Source organism: Vicugna pacos, chromosome 12 (genome assembly GCF_048564905.1).
Source record: "Vicugna pacos chromosome 12, VicPac4, whole genome shotgun sequence".
Classification (NCBI taxonomy): domain Eukaryota; kingdom Metazoa; phylum Chordata; class Mammalia; order Artiodactyla; family Camelidae; genus Vicugna; species Vicugna pacos.
Window position 1 is genome coordinate 58242828 of NC_132998.1, and position 16702 is coordinate 58259529.

The window sequence follows — 16702 nt, forward strand, 5'->3', positions numbered from 1 at the left end:
GCGAATAATAACAACTGTCCTGTCTGTCACGCAACTGGCTGTGTCAACTCGACAAGGCTTCTTGGCCTGTTCCTCGGTGACGTCAAGTGAGGGGCGGAGCTGCTTCAGCACAAAGGGCTTGTGCCACCTGCGGTCTTCAGAAGGGAGAAGGGTTTGTTTTGGCCTTGGAGGCGAGTCAGGTAGCTTCCAGAGACCAGACTTTCCCATTCCCCCCCACGTGGTGGTGGAATGAGCCGTGTCCTGTCTGCCTCCCCCATGACTCCAAATACTTGTGCCCGGACCCACCCTACTAGTGCTCAGAATGCTTGTGTCAAATGCACACCTAGTAGGCACATCTGGCCACTTCCCTGCAGCCAAGGCCACATCCATTTCTTCCTCCTGGCCGTCCGTGCCCATCAGCCGCCAGGATGTCAGCGTCTGTCATTTAACCATCACAGGCAGAATGTCCTGGGTGAGAGGAGGCTTTATTTCAGGCTTCCTGCCTGCGGGAACACGTCTGACAGCTGACAGGAGGCAGTAACCTCAGAGAATCTCGGTGCCTCCTGACCCCCAAGGGCTGTTTCTCTGCCTCCTGGGGATCTGATGTGGGCTCCCTACTCCTACTCCACCCCACCCAGTCTGGCGACAGGGCTCCTATTTTACAAAATCTTTTATCCAGGTTGCTCAAAGAGCCCCATCACCAGGTGGCAAGTGCAGTTAAGCCTGTTTTATGGAAGGAGAAGTCCAGTCCAAGGAGGAAAGGATTCTGGATCCAGGTTACTGGGGCCAGCCGGGGCTCCAGGAACAGAACGTATGTCCCCAGCCGAGATGGCCTCTCCCAGCCAGGTTCTAATGGGTGACTGTGCCTTAGTCATCGCTGCTCCCCAACGCCTATTACAGAGCCTGGCTCCTAATAAATGCTCAATAAACATGCAGCAACCATTGCTCCCCTCAATCTTCAAACACCCCACTCCCTTGCACAGCCTCTGAAGCCAGCAACCCGAAACCCCCTGTGACCTTGCTTGTGGTTCCCAGCTGAGCCCTCCTTAGCTTCACCCTGGGCCCCCCTCCCACTCCCACACCTTTGCTCAGGCTGTGCCCTGGCCTGGAATGCCCTGTCCCCATCACTGCCTGATGAAATTCTAATCTTTCATGGATGAACTCAAAGCTCTCTTGTCTCATGAAGACTTGTTTCCCTGCCTCTGAGTTCCCAAGGCAGAAGGAATGGCTCCCTCCTCCCTCTCTCAGTGTACTTCTCAGGCTGTGTTCTGGAATGGGAATAACAGTCACGCAGCCCCCAGGGATACCATGAAGATTAGATGGCTTAATGCCTGGTACTCAGTGAGCCTGAGCTACAATTATCACTCATTGTCCCCACAGCACAGCGCCTGGCCGCATGGAGGAATGGTCTACATGGGCTGTGCGGTCTGGAGGAAGGTCAGGGCAGCACTGGGGCCTTTGAGGGCACTGGCGCGTGGGTCAGAACTCATGGACATCTGGGACTTGCCTGATATCTATGTGAGGTTGTCCCTCTTGGAAATGACACACCTACCAGTGGCTCCACCTCCATAGGGACATTGCTGGGCCAGTGGTCCAGAGTGCAGGCTTGACCCTCAGGCTTCCTGGTGAACAACTTGGGCAAGCCATTTAGCCTTGCTGTCCTCATCTGTAAAATGGGTGTGACGGTAGTGTGCCTGCTTCATAGGAGCCGAGCACAGAGCCTGGCACAGGGCAAGTGCTCAGTCAGTGTAATTTACTTTTTTACTTACAAGCATGTACTTATTCACCCAGTGCCCACTGCGTGTCCACTGTGACAGTAAGACAAGGTCCTGCTGGAGGAGGCAGTCGAGTGAGAAGGTCATTACTGCATAGTGAGGCCCCAGCAGGGACACAGGCCTGTAAGTGTCCTTCATGACCAGGGCTTCAGAATGACTTTTGTGGGCTCCTTCCAAAAAAAAATTTTGAAATTCTATTTTGCCACTGTGCTGCTGTAAAGAAGAATATAACCCAGGCTGGGTGATGGCCATATTCCTCCTTCTGATAAAAATAATTTAAACATTTCTGTGGGCCCTGACAGTGTGCCTACTGTGGGTAAGGGTCTGTTTGTGACCCCTCACCCAGATTTGGGGAGTCTGAGGCTGCCAGAGATGGTGACCAGAAAAGTGAGCAGAGTAGCCAGGGGACAGAGGGGACAAGAGGGCATTAGGCAGATGGGACAACAGGGAGAGGGCCTAGCTCGTGGGGACATTGCCAGATCTGTTAGGCCCACAGTGTGGGGACAGCCTCTGCCGCATCCCAGCCCTGTCACTGGATCCTTCAGCCTTGACCCCTGGGCTAACCTGAGCCACCCCAGCACAACTCCAGCTCCTCCCCAACCTCAGCTAAACCTCCGCCGCTCGCCCCGCTCCCTCCTCCAGGGCTGCAGCACACACTCCACTGCCCAGTCTTAGCTGTCCCACTGCACAGTGGGGACAGTAACTCCCACCCTTCCCCACTGTCCAAGGCCTGGGGAGAGGGGGCTGCACCACGACCCAGGAGGCGGCCAGTCCTTGCCACAGCACCGTTGGCAGTGTGGCCGGTAGGCTTTTTTATGGCGGGACAGAGCTGAGGGGGGTCCCCCTCCCTCAGCACCCAGCCATCAGCACTGCAGCGCACCTGGGGAGGAATGTTCCATCATGAGTCACTCAGTGTCCCCAGAGGCTGCAGGACTGGCGGGCCCTTGGTCATGCCTGAGGGCATTTCAATCTGGGCACCCTAGTTCCTCCAGTCCTCCTTCTGTGCCGACTGTCTCCCCACTGCTCATTTCCTGCAGGTCTGTACTTGCCGAGAGCCAAAGCCCTCCAGGTGTAGGGGGATCTGGGTGGCCAGCTTTGGTGGCACACAAGTGGAACGGCACAGGGCTGCAGAGACCAAATGTGGTCATCTGCCCAGCTCAGTCCTACTGGCCGGCAAGCTCCTCCAAGGGCCCCCGGGCATCATACCAGCAGGGCCTGCAGCTGCCAGTCCAGGGCCTCCTGGTGCTTAGAGACTCCCATGTGCCATCTCATGGGCCATAGGGCCTCGTGGCAGGGCTCAAAAGTTTGACTTCTTGATGCTGAAGAATGGGAGGGCGGGGTGAGATCAGCGAGGGCTGGCCTGGGGCTGCCCCTTCACCAGACTGGTCCAAGAGAGGACTGGCCTTTAGCAGCTGGGGCACGCCTGTGTGTGTACTGCACACAGACAGTAGACTAGGGCTGTCAATTGGGAGTGAGGTGACCTTGGGTAAGCCTGCGCACCCAAGAGTTGAATAAACTGCCTCTTGGGTCCCTTCCAGAACCCATCCCGGGCTCAGCCCTCCCCACTGGCTATAGCTGCCCCTGTCTTTGCTCCGGTCACCCTTCCTGAACCTGCCCAGCCCCCAGGACATGCCCAGGAGTGAGTTCCCTGACTCCACACCCAGTGCAGTGCCGCCCGCACAGGGGCCGCTCAGTTGGGGTGTGCTGGGGGATGTCGGGGTGCGACTGAACTGATGCCTGTCCTCCTTTTTGTCTGAAGTGTGCCCAGCTCTCCCACTTTCTGCCCATCTCCCTGTACCTGTGTTTAATTCTCAACAGCTTTGTTCTAGGGGCCCGAGGTGGCTGAGGTTATCTGTAATTCAGGCAATTTCTGTCTTCCTCTTCCGGCCTCTCCCCACCGCCACCCACACCCCACATCCTCCAGAGCTGGGTTCCTGCCCCCACCCCATGCCTCACCCCTAACCTGCCAGCCTCCCTCCCAGGACAGGCTCCTAGGATCCTGCCCCACCTTCTGCCTCACCCCTAGGCTCAAACAATTCCCCGCCCCGGGGCCCTCAAAGAGCAGCACCACCTCCTCCCACCAGACAACTTCTCTGCCCCTTGAGGCCTCTCTTGCTGCCGGCTTCCCCAGTGCACCTCAGTTCCAGAACTAGACTCTGGGTGATTTCTGTAGCTTCCTAGCTGCCCCTTCTCCCCTCTAGCCTCCACAAAGCTTCCAGAAGGAGCATCCTTAAACACAGGTTGGACCTTGTCACCTGCCTCCAGCTCATCACCTGCCCATGGCGCCATCACCCACACGATCAAGTCCAGCTTGATCCAGAAGGCCTTCCCTGACGTGGCCTCCATCTGCCCCCCTGGCCTCGTGGCCTCCCTCCCCACCTTCACTCTAACCATCCAGAGAAGAACTGACTCAGCAGGCCTGAGACAAAGGCCTGACACAGGCTGGACCTTGTCTGACATCTGGACACTTGGATTTCAGGAAAGTTCCCACCACTTCCTGATAAGAGCAGCCACTGGGCTTAAACTGTTTGTACCAACAGCGTGGTTCATGCTGAACCACTGCTTTCCTTCTGGGGGTCTGGATTTGGGTACATGTCAGGCAGAAGGTGCCTAGGTGGCCAGCCCGCAATTAAAACCTTGAGTGCTGAGTCTCTACCGAGCTTCCCTGGTTGGCGACACTTCACGCGTGTCGTCACAACTCACTACTGAAGACATTAAGCGCATCCTGTGTGACTCCACTAGACGTCGCCCTGGTGCCCGTTCCCTTTGCTGATTAAGCTCTGGATCCTTTTGCTAAAATTGCCATGAGGATGACTCTGTGCCGGGCCCTCATGGTACCTGGGGGTGCTCAGGGGGAGCCCAGCACACTGACCCTTTCTCAAATATTCCGGGATGTTCACGCCCTGTGCTTTTGCTCTGGCTGTCCCTGCTTTGTGAACTGACCTCCCCGCCTTGCCTGGTGGGCCAGTCGTCACCTGCAGGACCAGGACACAGCACAGGCTGCCTCCTCTGAGCTCCCCTGCGCCGTGGGCAGTGCCCGACAGGACTGTTTCCAGTGGCTGGGGCTTCTGGAGGGTGGGGGCCGCACCTCTTCATACGGCATCTGAACGAGGCCCCAGGGAAGATCTGCAAACTTGGCTGGAGACATTTTGAAGCTGCAACAGGGGCCCCAGGATGGGAGGGGGTTGCTGCCCTGACTCCTGGGGTCACCTGGGTGGGATGTGAGGGGCAACTTACCTGTTCCAGGGGGGCCAGGATGGAGAACTTGTCCTAAGAGTGTCAGCCAGACCCACTTGGCAGGCAACAGCCCATCAGAGGAGGCGCAGGCTTGTGTGTGTGGGCACATGGGTGGGAGGGTTGGGGGCACTTGAGGGTCTGTGCACGCCGGCCGAGCCCACTCTGCTGGGTGCTCACGAAGGGCACAGGTGTGCTCAAGCCGGTGCTGGCTGAAAGGGGACCCCAAAGTAATTAGGGGGTGGTTATTCCTTCAGCAAAAGCTTCTTCACTTGACCAGAGGAAGTGAAGGAGGGTCCCTTCTCTTCTTGAATTCCTTGTCATTCACAAGCCCCTCCAGGGTGCTGTTAATGAAAGACTGAGTTTTGCACATAGCTTTTGGGCGGCCCTCCTGTCTGTGAAGTCGGGTGAACCTGAGCCTGAGGGTCGGGCTGACAGGACGCCTGACTTGCTTCATGTATTGGTAACAACATTCCTGGCTGGCCAGGGGCTAGGAACGTCCCGTCCTACCAAGCTCTGGAGCAGACAGTGAGGACCGGGCTGGGCAGGGGAAAGAACTCATGGGGGACAGAAAAACAGGCCAGGCTTTGGCTGTTAGGAATTGCTCCCCTTCTTTGTCCTCGGGGTTCCGGGGCCCATCCTGGGGTGGTCACTGCTGTCCCAGCCATCATGAGGGAGGCCGGGTCACCAGGGGCCACGGGCCTCTTTGAATAGAGCTACCCCAGCCTCGGCCCCAGTGGAGAGAACTAGAAGGGGACTGTCCCTGCAGCTCACTCGGCCGTGGCCACAAACCAGGCCAGGGGTCGGGGTGGGGGTGGGCGAGGTCACTGATGCTGCTTCCAGGAGCAGGGGCTGTGAGCCTCTCTGGGGACAGTCATGCTTCATGGGATTATTGTGAGGGTTACATGAAATGATTTTTATTTCAAATGATTTTTTTTTGAAAAAATGATTTTTTGAAAAAATCATTTGAAATATTCTGACTGAACTAATGAATCTGTGCTGCACATTTTAGGACAAAGAAGGGGTGGGACTGTGCAGCCTCTGGGTCCCCCGCCGGGTCTGAAACTCAGTGTCTGTGTCTGACGCTCACCTGTGCTGGTTCATGGATGTCTTCAGAGCACCGACGGCTGCAGCAGACAAAACTCCCCAGGGGTGGCCCTCTTCAGCTCTCTTAGCTCTCGAAGAGGTGGAGGGAAATTTCAGGTCATCTCCAAATACACACCCAGACACACACAAACACAAAAACACATACAGACAACACAAGAGACACGCAGACATCATACATCAGAGACACACTTGGATACACAGAGACCAAGACACACACACACACACACACACACACACTCCCGAGGGGCCCCTGCTGGTCCTGGCCTAACCTCCAGCTGTTGTCTGGGTATAACAGAAAGTTGTCATTGCCCAACTCTTGAAACCTCTCATAATAGTGCTGGTCGGCGGGGAGGGTATAGCTCAGCAGTAAAGTGCATGCTTAGCATGCCCGAGGTCCTGGGTTCAATCCCCAGTACTTTTATTTAAAAAAAAAAGAATATGCTGGTTGAGGTTCCCTGGGGTGGGGAATAAGGAGGGAGGAGAGAGGCTCTAGGGAGGGCTGGCCCCCTGGGGGGGGCTCCCAGGGAAAAGGTAGGAAGGGCCTGGGGGGCACTGGAGTAACAGTGAGGGGTTGGCCATTAAAGACTTACAGCTACTGTCACCTTAGAAGTGCTCAGGTCGGGAAGGCCCCTGAAATCTGGGTGAGGGGAGACATAGGGCAGCGTAGAGTGGCCAGTGGGATCTCAGGCATGGGGATGCAGCAGCCTGCAGGGCCCACCCACTGAGCTGGGAGTCAGGAGCGGGTCCAACCCAGTGCTGGAGGACAGGCCCAGAGACAGTGGGCCTGGCTACCAGCCAGGCTGACCAGCTGCTCCATGCTCAGGCCTCTGATCCCCACTGGCCCATGGAGAGGACGACAGGTGGCCAAGACAAGCAGTTTGTCAAATGTTCCCTCAGATCTGAGGTGGCTCCGGGGCCTCCTGGAGGCTGGGCTTCCCCCATCACTTCAACTAGAGCTGTTCTGTACTCTCCGTTCCCCACCCTGGGGTTCCCTAGACAAAGTTGTTTGAAGAGAGAATCCTGTGGCCAAAAACAAATCAAACAAACCAAAAGGATGATTGGCTTGGCCAGCATCTCAGCATCCCAGTGCCCGCTTCTCACCCAGGAGGAAGTCCAGGATGGTCACGTGATGACAAGGAGCAGGTGGGAGGCCCTTGGACCTGGCACGGCAGTCCCGCTTCACCCCTCTGAGAGGGAATGTGGGGTACAGCTTGGCTCAGCAGTGCCAGGGAGCCCCATGCCCAGCCCAGTGATGGGGAAATGGCCAGACCAGCGGGAGGAGGACAATGGTTGATAGGCTTGGGGTCGGGAGGCTGTTGGCATCCCAGGCCCCAATCCCCCCTATGCCCTTAGCTCAGGGAAGGAGCTCAGCTCAGGCACTAGTCCTCTCTGGGCCTCGGTTTTCTTCTAGTAAAGGATGTGGCCACTGGTGAATTCATCTCACCTGTGCTGGGCCCTGGGGTTCCCAGTGAGCGGGACCCCGATGCCTGTCCGCCAGGGGTTGACCTCTGGTGGGGAGAAGAGCCAGTGCCCAGACCCCAGCGGGCACAGCACCCAACTGATCTCCAGCCCCACCTCAGCCCTTGCTCCGCTGCTCCCCCTGCCTGGAGCCCGTCCCTGCGATGGACGCGTGGCTCGTTCTCCATCCTCCCAGTGAGGCTGTGCTCTTCTCAAACCGCCCTGCTGAAAACTCTCCTACCTCCCCTCCCTCCAGGCCCCCTCCCTCGCTGTCTAATAAACACACGGACGCTTCACTTACTTGCGGCGGTTGATTATTGCTGGTACTTGTTCTCCTGAGAGTAAGCCCGTAAAGGGCATGGATTTGACCCGTTTTGTTCACTGCTCTTCTCCCAGGGGCTAACAGAGAATCAGGCACATAGTAGGTGCTCAATAAACATTTGTGGAATGAATGAATACTACCTACCCCTGGTGGGCATTGTTGCCTCCATTTTACAGATGAGAAAACAGAGGCTCAGAGCTGTGATTTGTTTAGGTCACACAGCCAGTTACTAACAAAGCTGAGGCCTTCTGATTCCAAAGCACTTTTCCCTTTCCTTTTGACCAATCACTGCCCTAGAGCTCAGAGGAGAAGCCCAGGGACTATGGTGGGCAATTAGAAAGGGGGCCGTGGCCTTGACCAGAGCTGTTCTAGATGAGAGATTGGCTCTGACTCACTTGGCCTCCTTGCTCTTGCTGTAAGAGCATCTGTAGGGGACGGCCAGGCTGGCTTGGGGCAGAAAGGGGGTTCCGGAGTCCTGTGACACCAGTGCGGGCTCCATACCGCAGTAGGCGGCGCGTGCACGGTTGTTTGCTGAGGGAGGAGGGAGGCCATGGGCAGTGCCACATGGGCCACATCCTGGGGCAGGCCTGCCCGGCTCCTGTCCCTCACCAGGCTCCCCCGGGCTCAGCCCACGCAAGGCCCCAGCCCCTGATACTGGGGCTGGGGTAGGGGACAGAAGGACGCCTGCCCCACATTCTGTCATGAAGAGGCGACTCCCTTGGGATCTGACTCTGCACCCACCTCTGGTTTATCTGATTTCTGCCACTTTCCCCAGATCCCAGCAACACCTGTGCCGGATTCTGACAACTGTGCCATCTCTGTGGCCGGCCTGGGGCAGAAGCGCGAGCACGGGTGGGGGGCCAGCGGTGCTGCGAGGTCAGTCACTCCACTCCTCTGAATCTCGGTCACCAGTCTGTTCCTTTCTCTCCTCAAATTCCAGTAACTGCCTCAGCGACTTGCCTGAGCTCCCCTCACCCGTCATGCTGTTTCCAGGCTCCATGCCTCTATTCGCTCTGCGACCTCTACCTGGCAGCCTGTCTCACCTTTCCTGGCTTGGCCAACTCTCATCTAACTCACACACGCCCACTCTTCAGTCCTTCAAATCCTAGTGATAATGGCATCTCCTCCAGGAAGCCCCTCCGGACACCAGGGTGAGCTGTGTGTCCCTTCACAGTGCCCTGTAATCTCTTCTGCCTTCGTCATTAGCACTGCCCCCCTGTTCCCTGCCAGAGACCCGCCAGTGCATGAGGCTCCATCTCTGGGGCTGGCAAGGAGAAGGCTCAGAGCCTGAGTGGGTGGAGTCCAGAGGACAGTGTTGACATCTAGCGGGATACGGGGTGCCCAGGGAGAAGCTCTGGGATGCAGCCAGTGTCAGGGGACAGTGTGGGGGTGCGGGAAGGCCGGGGGTGGCTCAGCATGAGGAGGGCTCTCAACTCACCTACCTCCCAGTCCCACTTGCCTGGAGACCTGAAGAAGGCTTGGCAGAGCTTTTGTCAGTAGTGATGCCTCAAATCTCCTTGACAATATTCACCCATTGGCCCACGGCCAGGGGGACCCTCCTGTAAGCCAGGATTCTGCCTCAGAAGGAAGGGAAGAGAAAGGAACCCATTGTATTTAGTGTCTGTTAGTCAGGCCCTGGGCACTTTCCTACTACCTTTTAGCTTCCTGAAATCTCTCCAAAGTGAGATGCAGGGTGACCATCACCTTTACAGGAAGCTGGGCTTGGAGAAATTAAGGGGCTTGTCCATGACAAGTATCTGGTGAACAGTGAGGCCAGAGGGTCTGACTCAAAGCAGATGCCCCTTCTGGCCCCCAGGTGGCCCCCAGGCACCGGGCCAAGCACCAGGGGAGAATCTGTCCCTGGAAAGGCGGGGTAGGGGCAGGGAACCCCAGGGCCAGGATGAGCTTGAGGAGACCTGCTGATCCATCTGTGCCCCCGAGGGACCCAGCGCTGCCGGGAACCTGGCCGGCGGAGTCTCACCCAGCCCGGAGAAAAGCCGAGCTTTCTGAGCTGTGCTGCTCAAAGCCAGAGAAGCAGAAGTTGGCAGGAGTCTCTCAGTCCTCGGTCAGCCTGACATTAGACAGAAAGGCCCCCTGCCCACTCCCTACCTGGCCCTCCACCCTGGAGCCCAGCGGCTGGAAGCCTTGCTCAAGGCCAGAGACCCGCTGGTTCTGGTGGGGGAGCATCTCAGCCTCCTGTGAGAGAGCTGTGTGGCTTTGCCTCCCTGGGCCTTGTGTCCTCATCTGTCAAAAGTGCCATCATGCCGTGTACCTAGAGGAATCCTGGTAAGGATGAGAGGAGAACAAGTACAGAGCCTTGCGCTTACCCACCGGCTCCCTAGCTTCCTTCTCAGGCTGGTCCACAGGCAGGTCTTTCTGAAGTCAAGCAAGATGGTCCAGGAAAACAAACCTGGGGTCTCTGAAAAACACAGCACTCACAGTCTGCTCTGGATCCACCTCTGCACAGCTCCCAGTTGCTGTGTGACCCCGGGCAGGGTACTAAACCTCTCTGTGCTTCAGTCTTCACCCTGCCTCATCAGGTAAATCACAGATACATGAGTGGTTGTGGAGGAATGTCCCTGGGGTTGAGTTTTTCTTTTTTGGGGTGGAGTGCGGAGCATGGCAAGCGTCCTTTCCCAAGAAGACTGTAGGCTTGGGGTGGGGGTGCTCTGCTCTGGAGGTGACACTCCCAGTCACAGAATGGAGAAGCGCCCAGGGTCTCCCTTCTTGCTTTCTGGGAGGACTCCCTGGGGGCTGAGAGGGACTGGCCCAGCCTGGGTTTTCCTCCAGGGCCTCGGATGGCATTACCTATGCCCAGATCCTCTGGCCTGTGTTGGCCACTGGGCGGGGAGGGGCTCAGAACTGCCCTGCTTTAAGCAAACCTGCTAAGCAGAAAATCCAAAGGGGCCTCAAAGGCAAATTTTAGAATGCTCTCTTACTCTATGAAAGGATCTTTATTTTATACAAAGCTTCCCACTCAAATTCCATTAACTTGACCCCTTCCCTGGCAGGGGTGGCAGGGGAGGGTAAAATGAGAATCATTTGGCACCAAAACAATCTCCCGAAGGAGGCACCTGAGCATGGAGGGAGGTGCTAAAGGATTGGGATTTGGGGGTCCAGCTGGGAGCCCTTGGAGCAACTCTCTGGAAAAAGGGGCAGCAGAGAGTGAGGTGGGAGTGGCTGGAGGAGGAGGACGGGGTGGCGATCTGCTGAGGGAGTCACTAGGTCCGGGTGTCCAACCTGGTTCAGGTCCTGAGCAGCTGCACCTCCATCCACACCGCAGCCCTGCGAGGTGGGGACTGTTGAGCAGGCAAATTCACAGGAGGAACGTGGGGCTCAGAGTGTGAAGTGGAGGCGCTGGGCCAGGCTGAACTGTAACTTCAGTGCCGTGGAGACCTGCCTTCTCTTAGTTTGCTGCCTCAGTCCTCACACAGGCAAGGCACACTGTAGGTGCTCAATAAATGTTTGCAAGTGAAGAGCAGAAAGAAGTCGGATATGACTGACTCAAAGCCACCACACCTTTTCCCACTTGGACCAGATGAACCTGAGGATGTATCCTGTGGCCTCCGGGGCCTGGAAGAAGGGCAGGTGTGGGCAGAGCCCAGTCAGCTCCCCGGACACCCTCTTGGGATCCCGGCGGGGGCAGTCATGGTGAATCATGTCATGCCTACATATGGCCACCAGAGGTCGCTCCGTACCGCCAGCCGCAGTGAGACCAGCCTCCTAGGCGACTCCTAGCGGTGGAGGAAGGAACTCACCTTGGAGAAACAGCCGGATACCGTGGGAACAGGTCTGTACCATCTGTAGGATGGGCTGAAGGGCCGCAAAAGGCACAGAGGAAGAAACGGGCCCAGAGGAGGGTGGCTGGTCCTGGAGACACACAACCAGTCCATGGCAGAGCTGAGAGGTCCCCGCCTCATGGGTGTGCAGAGGGTCTGCTCTTGCTGGGGCATGTTATGGTCCACTTTGTCTGGATTCCCCCAGACTTCTGGACTGCAAGGTAGAGGTGGGGTCGGGGAGGGCAAGGCTGGTACAGGGGGAGCATGGGGTGGGACCACGGGGTGCACTTGGCTGTACCACCAAGGCCACGACCCTCTTGGTAGCCACCTCGTCCATCAGGGCCGGCCCAGCCGGTCACGCTGGGGTATAGCTCATCCCCATTGATGTGGAAGCGTCACCAGGTGAGGTAGGTGCTCCAAGGGGGTCTGGCTCGGCAGCTCTGTCAACCTGGCTTGGCCCTCGCTGACCCTGGGATCCCACACCTGAGAGTCAGGGCTGGACCTGGAGGCCAGGCAGCTGAGCCGTGCTGAGAGGCGGTGAGGCCAGGCCATGCTGGGCCTTGCAGACCAGGCGAAGAGTTGGGCTTTTTCCTGGGGCAGCGGGGAAACTCTCGGGTGGCGGTTAAGTTGAAGAGCAGCGGGGTCCTTCCAGCTACTGCTGGGCGAGTGAGGTGTGGGTGGGAAGCTGGGTGAGGAGGCCATGGTCTCCTGTGCCTACAGCCCAGCTCACCCTGACTAGCGGAGCAGGGGACTGGCCCTCTGGCTGTCTCCCGTCAGCCCTCCACGCTGGGAGAAGAGGCCTGTTTTCCTGGCTCTTTGGCATCACGATCCTGCAAGAAGCCCTCCCTAGCTCCCTGATGCTGGTCGGGGTAACATGCGTACCCCTCACCCAGCTCTACCCACTCCCACCCAGAGCTCCTTTAGCTGCAGGCCTCTGACCCCTCCCTCCCACCAACCTGGGGACTCACCTTCCAGGCCCAGCTCAAACGTCTTCCTCTGAGATGCCCTCCTGGCCAGTCTGGGCATCAAGGTCTCTCCCCGGTGGCCCCATCCTTTGGGAGCTCAGCGCTCACCATGTTAGCTGGGTTCTCGGCCAAGACCTGGGTGGGTAGAGACACTGCTGAACGCGGGGACTGGCCCAGCGGCACACGCAGCATTCAGGGACTGGGACGCGAGAAAGGGCGACAGAGGGAGTCTGGGACAGAGGGGCCCAGCGGGGAGGGAGAAACCATCTGAGCCCCACCCGGAAGTCCCTGAATGTCCGAGCCATGCAGGCCTTGGGGAGGCCCCTCGCTTCTCACCCAGCTGGGGAGGTGGGACAGGCTGGTCTTCAGCCACGGCCACAGATCACCTGGAGGCTGGTCTGCCGGACTCTTACCGTTGGGCACTCTCACCGTTGGTCAGCGAACTTCTCCTTAGCATGACGTGAGAGAGCGTGTCCTCCCCCAGCACAGCATGGCTGCGTTAGACGGGGTGGGCAGAGAAGAACCAAGCTACCCCTCCCCACGCATCCTCAAGGCCCTCCATCCACCCTGAGTTCCCAACAATCGATGTGTCACTGTGCACTGCTGGCTCTCCTGATTCAGCGCCCCCTCTCCAGCCTGGGGTAGGCTTCCCCCTGAACCCCCAGTCTGCCCTCTATGTGGCAGCTGGACCCTCCTTCACTGCCCCTACTTCCATCCTTACCTGAGCAAACGAGGCCCACAAAGGCCTGGCCCCTGCCCACCTCTCCGGAGCCATCTCTCAACTGTCCCCCCACAATACTCATCCCCGCCCCCTGCTCCCTCCACCCTGGCCACACCAAATGGCCTTGTTTTCTGAAAATGTCACCCTCTTATTCTTCAGGGCTTTGTGTAGACACTCAGAGTTCTGCCTCAATTCCTTCCTCTCTGGTTGAACTGCAGGTCAAGTTTAGTTCAATGTCCCTCTTGGGTCTTGGCGCCCCATCCTGGGCACGCCCACGGCCCGAGACGGCACTCTGCTCATGGAGCTGTCCTGTTGCTCCACGTCTGCTTAACGGCAGACCCCCTCAGGGTGGCAAATTTGTCCTGCTCTCCCGTGTCCCCAGCCCCAGCAGAAGCAGCACAAAGATATGCTGCAAAGTTTTGCAAACAATAACAAGGGTATTCAATTAATAAACATTTATTGAGCACTGACTGTCTACGTAGCCCTGTGCTAAACCTCGTAGTGGGTTACATAATGCAAGGCCCCTCAACTCTCAAAAGAGCTCCAGACTAGACAGCATTCAAGTGGGAGGTTCTGCCCCCATGAGGGTGGTCAGGGGCTTTGGCAGGGGTTTGCCAGAACACGTGCCTCCTGAACACCCGCTGGCTTCCCTGGGCTCCACCCGCACAGTGCTCTCCAGGAAGACCCTTTAGACTGTGTCCCCCCTTAGAATCTGTGCCCCTGGGCAGGGACCACAGTGGGTGCCTATTTCCTCTGCACAGGGTCGGGCATCTCTGGAGCTCATTAAATATTTGCTGAGTGATGGCTAGAAAGAACACCAGGACAGCAGGCAAAGGGCAGTGGTCACAGGCCAACCCAGGGCGCAGGGTCTGAGTTGATGGCTCACTTGCCAATGATGATGCTCTGGCAGACGCTTTAACAATGCCTCATCTCCGACCCCCTTTTAATTGCTGCTCCATAGGCTTAATCCTCCAGTGATCTCTGGGGTAGGAGGGTAAGGGCTTCACCCTACTTTATACATGAAGAGAATGGGGCTCAGGAGGTGAAGGGACTCCCTCAAGGCCACCTAGGTGGCAAGTGGTGGAACTGGTGTTGGAACTCAGGTCTAATCTCAAACCCAGCGCTCTTCTTGCGTTGCTGCTCCTTAGTGAGCTCTTCCACTCTGGGGAATCCACTCATGCTGCTTCTGGGTTCTCATCTTTTCTTAGGAACCAGGTCAAAGGGGAGTGACTTTCTGAGTCCCAAATAAACCCGAGGCCTCCTGTGAGGGGCCTGGAACCTTGGCCAAGAGCATCAGAAATCAAGGGACAAGGTCCTGCCCCAGACCCAGTTGTTGCTGGTTTATCTGCCCCTGTTGCTCTAGCTTCCTGGGGAAGACTTTCCCAGTCATTTATCAGCCACTTATCCATCCATCCATCCATCCATCCATCCATCCAACCATCCATTCCTCCAACCACCCATCCATCCATCCCTCCGACACCCACCTACCCATCATTCACCCATCATTTGCCCATCATCCACCCATCATTTGTCCATCATCCATCAGACCATCCCTCTATCCATCCTTATTAACTTGCTCACTAGTCACAATTATCTTTGATACATATCAGGACTGTGCTAGGGAGATTAGATACAGCCTCCACCATCTGAGTCAATAAAATGTAGCAGGTGTAGATATCATGACAGATGATGTGGCAGTGGGGACACAAAGTGACAATCTAGATGGAGTGTCCGGGGACTGTAGTGGGGAAGGTGTCCTAGAGGAGCTGGCACCACTCTTGCCACATCTCTGAGGCTACTGGTGTGCAGTGGAGAAACCTGTCCAAGGCCGGCCCCCACTTCTGACACATCACCAGTGCTCTGTGAAGCCACTTCCCCGCTGTTAGGGTGGGACATCCTCGTGGAAACTACCTGGCCCACTTCACTGGGCCATTCTGAGGCTAGAAGGACAGACACAGCTTGGAGAGAGCTGGGGCAACAGCAAAGTCCTCACAAGCACTGGCTACTTAGACTGTCCTTCCTGGCTCAGGATGGAGGGATGGGGTCTCGCCCCAGCTATTAGGGATCCTTGGCCACTGGATGTGTGTGTGGTCATCCTGCCTGTCACACTCTGGCCCTGCAGGGCCTTGGAGGCAATTACCTACCTGCCCCACTGAGCCCAAACTTCCAGACTCCCAAGTCTCCCAGCAGAAGTGGGGGCCTAAGGGTGGCAGATGGCTCCCCAGACTGGCCCTGAACCCAACCCTTGATCATCCCTTCCAACCTTAAAGCATGGCCACCATCTTCTTGGTACCCCACAATAACCCCGGGAAGAAGGCAGGGCAGGAGCTGGGAGCCCTATTTTGCAGGTGAGAAAACTGAGGTCTGAGAAGCTAAGTGGCCTGTCCCAGCTGGCGGGCAGGCCCCTGGAGAGGCTGAAAGCTGGGGCTCTGGTGTCCTGGAGGCCTGTGGTGAATTCTGGCTCTGCCATTGAATCACTGTGTGACCCAAGGCTTAACCTCTCTGGGCCTCGGTGCCTCATCTGTAAAAGGGGTACTGATGGTGCAGAGTGGACGTAAATATTCAATGAGATAGAGTTTGGAAAATGCTTAGTGCCGTGCCTGGCACACGTGGGGCACCCAATAGTTTGGAAAATTGTGAACACTGATTTAGGTCTCCTGCCTCCTAAACTTGTTCCCCCTCTACCTCTCACCAACCCCACCCACCCACCCACCCCGCCTTTCCAAGGACTGAAGACAGCAGCTGGCAGTAGGAGGTGGTTGCTTTAAATATGAGATGAGGAGAACAAAGGGAAAATAGAACAGGGTGGTGGCTTGGGGATAAAATTTAACAACTCCCCTCCCAGACTTGGGGGAGGGATCTGAAGGACACCATCAGATGTTCCTGCCTCCTAGTCTCAAGGAGCTGAGCCTCGCTTCACCGCTCAGTCGGCCTGCTGTGGGGAGGGGAGATGCTGGGCTGGGACCCTGAGACCCAAGGGGACACCCCCGTCTGCCTGTAGGCTCTGTTCTCCAGAGAAGCAGGAAGCAGGCTAAGCAGAGAAGCTCTGGTGCTTCTCCGCATCACTTCCAAGACGGCATTAAATATTCACCAGATTTCTCCACAGGCCCGCTGAGAGCTTCAAAGGCAGCCGGCCCCCTTGGCGGCATGCCCAACGCCTTGGTTGCCGTGGGGCCCCTTCCTTGCTCCTCATCTCACACTGACTGCCTTGGTGCCCCCGCCCCTTCCCACCCCGTACTCTGGTGAGGCCTGTGGTTCTGGCGTCTGTGTGGGCCCCCATGGGGGGAATCTTTATTTCATTCTCTCTGATCTGGAATCTGGCCAGCACTCACTGCTCTCCCAGGCAGGGGGCTGGGGCCCTG